This window comes from Engystomops pustulosus, chromosome 2 (assembly GCF_040894005.1).
Source record: "Engystomops pustulosus chromosome 2, aEngPut4.maternal, whole genome shotgun sequence".
Classification (NCBI taxonomy): Eukaryota; Metazoa; Chordata; class Amphibia; order Anura; family Leptodactylidae; genus Engystomops; species Engystomops pustulosus.
In genome coordinates, this window is record NC_092412.1 from 12,113,012 (window position 1) to 12,124,422 (window position 11,411).

General features: G+C 47.6%; 1 protein-coding gene across 2 annotated transcripts in view; it reads left to right on the plus strand.

The window, feature by feature from the left end:
• LOC140119804 (uncharacterized) overlaps nt 1–11,411 on the plus strand; it is a 340,011-nt gene that overhangs the window by 246,542 nt on the left and 82,058 nt on the right. Inside the window, exon 1 of one of the 2 annotated variants that reach the window (XM_072139202.1) lies at nt 232–261. The exons of the other annotated variant lie outside the window; for it this stretch is intronic. The gene's annotated coding sequence lies outside the window, so the exon portion shown is untranslated. Of the gene's footprint in view, nt 1–231; nt 262–11,411 lie in introns of those variants that run through there. 2 annotated transcript variants of the gene reach the window in all.

An 11,411-nucleotide genomic window follows, 5' to 3' on the forward strand; every position in this document is an offset into this window, starting at 1 on the left:
TGGGAGTTGTAGTCCCTCCTCTGGTCACTTACCTCTTCTCTCCTCAGTGCAGAACACTCTCTACCTCACACACGTCTCCTGCTCACTATCCACCAGTCATGTGACCCTGGGAGTGTGATGTCACTGAGGGGCGTGATCTCCGGGTGTACAAGTGTATAGAGAAGTGGATGAAGGACCTGTGATGATGTCATAGACCATGTGATCAGTGTAGGCGGGGCGCTGGATAGGAGGGGGAGGAGTCTGTACTGATCAGTGTCAGAGGTAAAGCAGCACATGTCATACATGATGTAACACACAACATACATGAGCAGCTGCCACATCACACACATAGAGACAATGTGCAGCATGAGACACATCCCCATCTGTCACATCACACACATAGAGACAATGTGCAGCATGAGACACATCCCCACCTGTCACATCACACACATAGAGACAATGTGCAGCATGAGACACATCCCCATCTGTCACATCACACACATAGAGACAATGTGCAGCATGAGACACATCCCCATCTGTCACATCACACACATAGAGACAATGTGCAGCATGAGACACATCCCCATCTGTCACATCACACACATAGAGACAATGTGCAGCATGAGACACATCCCCATCTGTCACATCACACACATAGAGACAATGTGCAGCATGAGACACATCCCCACCTGTCACATCACACACATAGAGACAATGTGCAGCATGAGACACATCCCCATCTGTCACATCACACACATAGAGACAATGTGCAGCATGAGACACATCCCCATCTGTCACATCACACACATAGAGACAATGTGCAGCATGAGACACATCCCCATCTGTCACATCACACACATAGAGACAATGTGCAGCATGAGACACATCCCCATCTGTCACATCACACACATAGAGACAATGTGCAGCATGAGACACATCCCCATCTGTCACATCACACACATAGAGACAATGTGCAGCATGAGACACATCCCCATCTGTCACATCACACACATAGAGACAATGTGCAGCATGAGACACATCCCCACCTGTCACATCACACACATAGAGACAATGTGCAGCATGAGACACATCCCCATCTGTCACATCACACACATAGAGACAATGTGCAGCATGAGACACATCCCCATCTGTCACATCACACACATAGAGACAATGTGCAGCATGAGACACATCCCCATCTGTCACATCACACACATAGAGACAATGTGCAGCATGAGACACATCCCCACCTGTCACATCACACACATAGAGACAATGTGCAGCATGAGACACATCCCCATCTGCCACATCACACACATAGAGACAATGTGCAGCATGAGACACATCCCCATCTGTCACATCACACACATAGAGACAATGTGCAGCATGAGACACATCCCCATCTGTCACATCACACACATAGAGACAATGTGCAGCATGAGACACATCCCCATCTGTCACATCACACACATAGAGACACTGTGCAGCATGAGACACATCCCCACCTGTCACATCACACACATAGAGACAATGTGCAGCATGAGACACATCCCCATCTGTCACATCACACACATAGAGACAATGTGCAGCATGAGACACATCCCCACCTGTCACATCACACACATAGAGACAATGTGCAGCATGAGACACATCCCCATCTGTCACATCACACACATAGAGACAATGTGCAGCATGAGACACATCCCCATCTGTCACATCACACACATAGAGACAATGTGCAGCATGAGACACATCCCCATCTGTCACATCACACACATAGAGACAATGTGCAGCATGAGACACATCCCCATCTGTCACATCACACACATAGAGACAATGTGCAGCATGAGACACATCCCCATCTGCCACATCACACACATAGAGACAATGTGCAGCATGAGACACATCCCCATCTGTCACATCACACACATAGAGACAATGTGCAGCATGAGACACATCCCCATCTGTCACATCACACACATAGAGACAATGTGCAGCATGAGACACATCCCCATCTGTCACATCACACACATAGAGACAATGTGCAGCATGAGACACATCCCCATCTGTCACATCACACACATAGAGACAATGTGCAGCATGAGACACACCCCACCTGTCACATCACACACATAGAGACAATGTGCAGCATGAGACACATCCCCATCTGTCACATCACACACATAGAGACAATGTGCAGCATGAGACACATCCCCATCTGTCACATCACACACATAGAGACAATGTGCAGCATGAGACACACCCCCATCTGTCACATCACACACATAGAGACAATGTGCAGCATGAGACACATCTCCATCTGTCACATCACACACATAGAGACAATGTGCAGCATGAGACACATCCCCATCTGTCACATCACACACATAGAGACAATGTGCAGCATGAGACACATCCCCATCTGTCACATCACACACATAGAGACAATGTGCAGCATGAGACACATCCCCATCTGTCACATCACACACATAGAGACAATGTGCAGCATGAGACACATCCCCATCTGTCACATCACACACATAGAGACAATGTGCAGCATGAGACACATCCCCACCTGTCACATCACACACATAGAGACAATGTGCAGCATGAGACACATCCCCATCTGTCACATTACACACATAGAGACAATGTGCAGCATGAGACACATCCCCATCTGCCACATCACACACATAGAGACAATGTGCAGCATGAGACACATCCCCATCTGTCACATCACACACATAGAGACAATGTGCAGCATGAGACACACCCCCATCTGTCATATCACACACATAGAGACAATGTGCAGCATGAGACACATCCCCATCTGTCACATCACACACATAGAGACAATGTGCAGCATGAGACACATCCCCATCTGCCACATCACACACATAGAGACAATGTGCAGCATGAGACACATCCCCATCTGTCACATCACACACATAGAGACAATGTGCAGCATGAGACACATCCCCATCTGTCACATCACACACATAGAGACAATGTGCAGCATGAGACACATCCCCATCTGTCACATCACACACATAGAGACAATGTGCAGCATGAGACACATCCCCATCTGTCACATCACACACATAGAGACAATGTGCAGCATGAGACACATCCCCATCTGTCACATCACACACATAGAGACAATGTGCAGCATGAGACACATCCCCATCTGTCACATCACACACATAGAGACAATGTGCAGCATGAGACACATCCCCATCTGTCACATCACACACATAGAGACAATGTGCAGCATGAGACACATCCCCACCTGTCACATCACACACATAGAGACAATGTGCAGCATGAGACACATCCCCATCTGTCACATCACACACATAGAGACAATGTGCAGCATGAGACACATCCCCATCTGTCACATCACACACATAGAGACAATGTGCAGCATGAGACACATCCCCATCTGTCACATCACACACATAGAGACAATGTGCAGCATGAGACACATCCCCACCTGTCACATCACACACATAGAGACAATGTGCAGCATGAGACACATCCCCACCTGTCACATCACACACATAGAGACAATGTGCAGCATGAGACACATCCCCATCTGCCACATCACACACATAGAGACAATGTGCAGCATGAGACACATCCCCATCTGTCACATCACACACATAGAGACAATGTGCAGCATGAGACACATCCCCATCTGTCACATCACACACATAGAGACAATGTGCAGCATGAGACACATCCCCATCTGTCACATCACACACATAGAGACACTGTGCAGCATGAGACACATCCCCACCTGTCACATCACACACATAGAGACAATGTGCAGCATGAGACACATCCCCATCTGTCACATCACACACATAGAGACAATGTGCAGCATGAGACACATCCCCATCTGTCACATCACACACATAGAGACAATGTGCAGCATGAGACACACCCCCATCTGTCACATCACACACATAGAGACAATGTGCAGCATGAGACACATCCCCATCTGTCACATCACACACATAGAGACAATGTGCAGCATGAGACACATCCCCATCTGTCACATCACACACATAGAGACAATGTGCAGCATGAGACACATCCTCATCTGTCACATCACACACATAGAGACAATGTGCAGCATGAGACACATCCCCATCTGTCACATCACACACATAGAGACAATGTGCAGCATGAGACACATCCCCACCTGTCACATCACACACATAGAGACAATGTGCAGCATGAGACACATCCCCATCTGTCACATCACACACATAGAGACAATGTGCAGCATGAGACACATCCCCATCTGTCACATCACACACATAGAGACAATGTGCAGCATGAGACACATCCCCATCTGTCACATCACACACATAGAGACAATGTGCAGCATGAGACACATCCCCATCTGTCACATCACACACATAGAGACAATGTGCAGCATGAGACACATCCCCATCTGTCACATCACACACATAGAGACAATGTGCAGCATGAGACACATCCCCATCTGTCACATCACACACATAGAGACAATGTGCAGCATGAGACACATCCCCATCTGTCACATCACACACATAGAGACAATGTGCAGCATGAGACACATCCCCATCTGTCACATCACACACATAGAGACAATGTGCAGCATGAGACACATCCCCATCTGTCACATCACACACATAGAGACAATGTGCAGCATGAGACACATCCCCATCTGTCACATCACACACATAGAGACAATGTGCAGCATGAGACACATCCCCATCTGTCACATCACACACATAGAGACAATGTGCAGCATGAGACACATCCCCATCTGTCACATCACACACATAGAGACAATGTGCAGCATGAGACACATCCCCATCTGTCACATCACACACATAGAGACAATGTGCAGCATGAGACACATCCCCATCTGTCACATCACACACATAGAGACAATGTGCAGCATGAGACACATCCCCATCTGTCACATCACACACATAGAGACAATGTGCAGCATGAGACACATCCCCACCTGTCACATCACACACATAGAGACAATGTGCAGCATGAGACACATCCCCATCTGTCACATTACACACATAGAGACAATGTGCAGCATGAGACACATCCCCATCTGTCACATTACACACATAGAGACAATGTGCAGCATGAGACACATCCCCATCTGTCACATCACACACATAGAGACAATGTGCAGCATGAGACACATCCCCACCTGTCACATCACACACATAGAGACAATGGGGCAGATTTATCAAGCTGTCTGAAAGTCAGAATATTTCTAGTTGCCCATGGCAACCAATCACAGCTCCCCTTTAAAATATTCATGAGCACTGATAAAATGAAAGCTGAGCTGTGATTGGTTGCCATGGGCAACTAGAAATATTCTGACTTTCAGACACTTGATAAATCTTCCCCAATGTGCAGCATGAGACACATCCCTACCTGTCACATCACACACATAGAGACAATGTGCAGCATGAGACACATCCCCACCTGTCACATCACACACATAGAGACAATGTGCAGCATGAGACACATCCCCATCTGTCACATCACACACATAGAGACAATGTGCAGCATGAGACACATCCCCACCTGTCACATCACACACATAGAGACAATGTGCAGCATGAGACACATCCCCACCTGTCACATCACACACATAGAGACAATGTGCAGCATGAGACACATCCCCATCTGTCACATCACACACATAGAGACAATGTGCAGCATGAGACACATCCCCATCTGTCACATCACACACATAGAGACAATGTGCAGCATGAGACACATCCCCATCTGTCACATCACACACATAGAGACAATGTGCAGCATGAGACACATCCCCACCTGTCACATCACACACATAGAGACAATGTGCAGCATGAGACACATCCCCATCTGTCACATCACACACATAGAGACAATGTGCAGCATGAGACACATCCCCACCTGTCACATCACACACATAGAGACAATGTGCAGCATGAGACACATCCCCATCTGTCACATCACACACATAGAGACAATGTGCAGCATGAGACACATCCCCACCTGTCACATCACACACATAGAGACAATGTGCAGCATGAGACACATCCCCACCTGTCACATCACACACATAGAGACAATGTGCAGCATGAGACACATCCCCACCTGTCACATCACACACATAGAGACAATGTGCAGCATGAGACACATCCCCACCTGTCACATCACACACATAGAGACAATGTGCAGCAGGAGACACATCCCCACCTGTCACATCACACACATAGAGACAATGTGCAGCATGAGACACATCCCCATCTGCCACATCACACACATAGAGACAATGTGCAGCATGAGACACATCCCCATCTGTCACATCACACACATAGAGACAATGTGCAGCATGAGACACATCCCCATCTGTCACATCACACACATAGAGACAATGTGCAGCATGAGACACATCCCCATCTGTCACATCACACACATAGAGACACTGTGCAGCATGAGACACATCCCCACCTGTCACATCACACACATAGAGACAATGTGCAGCATGAGACACATCCCCATCTGTCACATCACACACATAGAGACAATGTGCAGCATGAGACACATCCCCACCTGTCACATCACACACATAGAGACAATGTGCAGCATGAGACACATCCCCATCTGTCACATCACACACATAGAGACAATGTGCAGCATGAGACACATCCCCATCTGTCACATCACACACATAGAGACAATGTGCAGCATGAGACACACCCCACCTGTCACATCACACACATAGAGACAATGTGCAGCATGAGACACACCCCCATCTGTCACATCACACACATAGAGACAATGTGCAGCATGAGACACATCCCCATCTGTCACATCACACACATAGAGACAATGTGCAGCATGAGACACATCCCCATCTGTCACATCACACACATAGAGACAATGTGCAGCATGAGACACATCCCCATCTGTCACATCACACACATAGAGACAATGTGCAGCATGAGACACATCCCCATCTGTCACATCACACACATAGAGACAATGTGCAGCATGAGACACATCCCCATCTGTCACATCACACACATAGAGACAATGTGCAGCATGAGACACATCCCCATCTGTCACATCACACACATAGAGACAATGTGCAGCATGAGACACATCCCCATCTGTCACATCACACACATAGAGACAATGTGCAGCATGAGACACATCCCCATCTGTCACATCACACACATAGAGACAATGTGCAGCATGAGACACATCCCCATCTGTCACATCACACACATAGAGACAATGTGCAGCATGAGACACATCCCCACCTGTCACATCACACACATAGAGACAATGTGCAGCATGAGACACATCCCCATCTGTCACATTACACACATAGAGACAATGTGCAGCATGAGACACATCCTCATCTGTCACATCACACACATAGAGACAATGTGCAGCATGAGACACATCCCCACCTGTCACATCACACACATAGAGACAATGTGCAGCATGAGACACATCCCCATCTGTCACATTACACACATAGAGACAATGTGCAGCATGAGACACATCCTCATCTGTCACATCACACACATAGAGACAATGTGCAGCATGAGACACATCCCCATCTGTCACATCACACACATAGAGACAATGTGCAGCATGAGACACATCCCCATCTGTCACATCACACACATAGAGACAATGTGCAGCATGAGACACATCCCCACCTGTCACATCACACACATAGAGACAATGTGCAGCATGAGACACATCCCCACCTGTCACATCACACACATAGAGACAATGTGCAGCATGAGACACATCCCCATCTGTCACATCACACACATAGAGACAATGTGCAGCATGAGACACATCCCCATCTGTCACATCACACACATAGAGACAATGTGCAGCATGAGACACATCCCCATCTGCCACATCACACACATAGAGACAATGTGCAGCATGAGACACATCCCCATCTGTCACATCACACACATAGAGACAATGTGCAGCATGAGACACATCCCCATCTGTCACATCACACACATAGAGACAATGTGCAGCATGAGACACATCCCCATCTGTCACATCACACACATAGAGACAATGTGCAGCATGAGACACATCCCCATCTGTCACATCACACACATAGAGACAATGTGCAGCATGAGACACACCCCCATCTGTCATATCACACACATAGAGACAATGTGCAGCATGAGACACATCCCCATCTGTCACATCACACACATAGAGACAATGTACAGCATGAGACACATCCCCATCTGTCACATCACACACATAGAGACAATGTGCAGCATGAGACACATCCCCATCTGTCACATCACACACATAGAGACAATGTGCAGCATGAGACACATCCCCATCTGTCACATCACACACATAGAGACAATGTGCAGCATGAGACACATCCCCATCTGTCACATCACACACATAGAGACAATGTGCAGCATGAGACACATCCCCATCTGTCACATCACACACATAGAGACAATGTGCAGCATGAGACACACACCCATCTGTCACATCACACACATAGAGACAATGTGCAGCATGAGACACATCCCCATCTGTCACATCACACACATAGAGACAATGTGCAGCATGAGACACATCCCCACCTGTCACATCACACACATAGAGACAATGTGCAGCATGAGGCACATCCCCATCTGTCACATCACACACATAGAGACAATGTGCAGCATGAGACACACCCCCATCTGTCACATCACACACATAGAGACAATGTGCAGCATGAGACACATCCCCATCTGTCACATCACACACATAGAGACAATGTGCAGCATGAGACACATCCCCATCTGTCACATCACACACATAGAGACAATGTGCAGCATGAGACACATCCCCATCTGTCACATTACACACATAGAGACAATGTGCAGCATGAGACACATCCCCATCTGTCACATCACACACATAGAGACAATGTGCAGCATGAGACACATCCCCATCTGTCACATCACACACATAGAGACAATGTGCAGCATGAGACACATCCCCACCTGTCACATCACACACATAGAGACAATGTGCAGCATGAGACACATCCCCACCTGTCACATCACACACATAGAGACAATGTGCAGCATGAGACACATCCCCATCTGTCACATCACACACATAGAGACAATGTGCAGCATGAGACACATCCCCATCTGTCACATCACACACATAGAGACAATGTGCAGCATGAGACGCATCCCCATCTGTCACATCACACACATAGAGACAATGTGCAGCATGAGACACACCCCCACCTGTCACATCACACACATAGAGACAATGTGCAGCATGAGACACATCCCTACCTGTCACATCACACACATAGAGACAATGTGCAGCATGAGACACATCCCCATCTGTCACATCACACACATAGAGACAATGTGCAGCATGAGACACATCCCCACCTGTCACATCACACACATAGAGACAATGTGCAGCATGAGACACATCCCCATCTGTCACATCACACACATAGAGACAATGTGCAGCATGAGACACATCCCCATCTGTCACATCACACACATAGAGACAATGTGCAGCAGGAGACACATCCCCATCTGTCACATCACACACATAGAGACAATGTGCAGCATGAGACACATCCCCATCTGTCACATCACACACATAGAGACAATGTGCAGCATGAGACACATCCCCACCTGTCACATCACACACATAGAGACAATGTGCAGCATGAGACACATCCCCATCTGTCACATCACACACATAGAGACAATGTGCAGCATGAGACACATCCCCATCTGTCACATCACACACATAGAGACAATGTGCAGCATGAGACACATCCCCATCTGTCACATCACACACATAGAGACAATGTGCAGCATGAGACACATCCCCATCTGTCACATCACACACATAGAGACAATGTGCAGCATGAGACACATCCCCACCTGTCACATCACACACATAGAGACAATGTGCAGCATGAGACACATCCCCACCTGTCACATCACACACATAGAGACAATGTGCAGCATGAGACACATCCCCATCTGTCACATCACACACATAGAGACAATGTGCAGCATGAGACACATCCCCACCTGTCACATCACACACATAGAGACAATGTGCAGCATGAGACACATCCCCATCTGTCACATCACACACATAGAGACAATGTGCAGCATGAGACACATCCCCACCTGTCACATCACACACATAGAGACAATGTGCAGCATGAGACACATCCCCATCTGTCACATCACACACATAGAGACAATGTGCAGCATGAGACACATCCCCACCTGTCACATCACACACATAGAGACAATGTGCAGCATGAGACACATCCCCACCTGTCACATCACACACATAGAGACAATGTGCAGCATGAGACACATCCCCATCTGTCACATCACACACATAGAGACAATGTGCAGCATGAGACACATCCCCATCTGTCACATCACACACATAGAGACAATGTGCAGCATGAGACACATCCTCATCTGTCACATCACACACATAGAGACAATGTGCAGCATGAGACACATCCCCATCTGTCACATCACACACATAGAGACAATGTGCAGCATGAGACACATCCCCATCTGTCACATCACACACATAGAGACAATGTGCAGCATGAGACACATCCCATCTGTCACATCACACACATAGAGACATGTGCAGCATGAGACACATCCCCATCTGTCACATCACACACATAGAGACAATGTGCAGCATGAGACACATCCCATCTGTCACATCACACACATAGAGACAATGTGCAGCATGAGACACATCCCCATCTGGCACATCACACACATAGAGACAATGTGCAGCATGAGACACATCCCCATCTGTCACATCACACACATAGAGACAATGTGCAGCATGAGACACATCCCATCTGTCACATCACACACATAGAGACAATGTGCAGCATGAGACACATCCCCATCTGTCCACATCACACACATAGAGACAATGTGCAGCATGAGACACATCCCCATCTGTCACATCACACACATAGAGACAATGTGCAGCATGAGACACATTTCCCATCTGTCACATCACACACATAGAGACATGTGCAGCAGGAGACACATCCCCATCTGTCACAATCACACACATAGAGACCAATGTGCAGCATGAGACACATCCCCATCTGTCACCTCACACACATAGAGACAATGTGCAGCATGAGACACATCCCAACCTGTCACATCACACACATAGAGACATTGTGCAGCAGGAGACACATCCCCATCTGTCACATCACACACATAGAGACCACCGTGCATGCGGAGACAATCCCCCACCTTGTCACATCACCCCCAAGAGACAATGTGCAGATGAGCACATTCCCATCTGTCCTCACA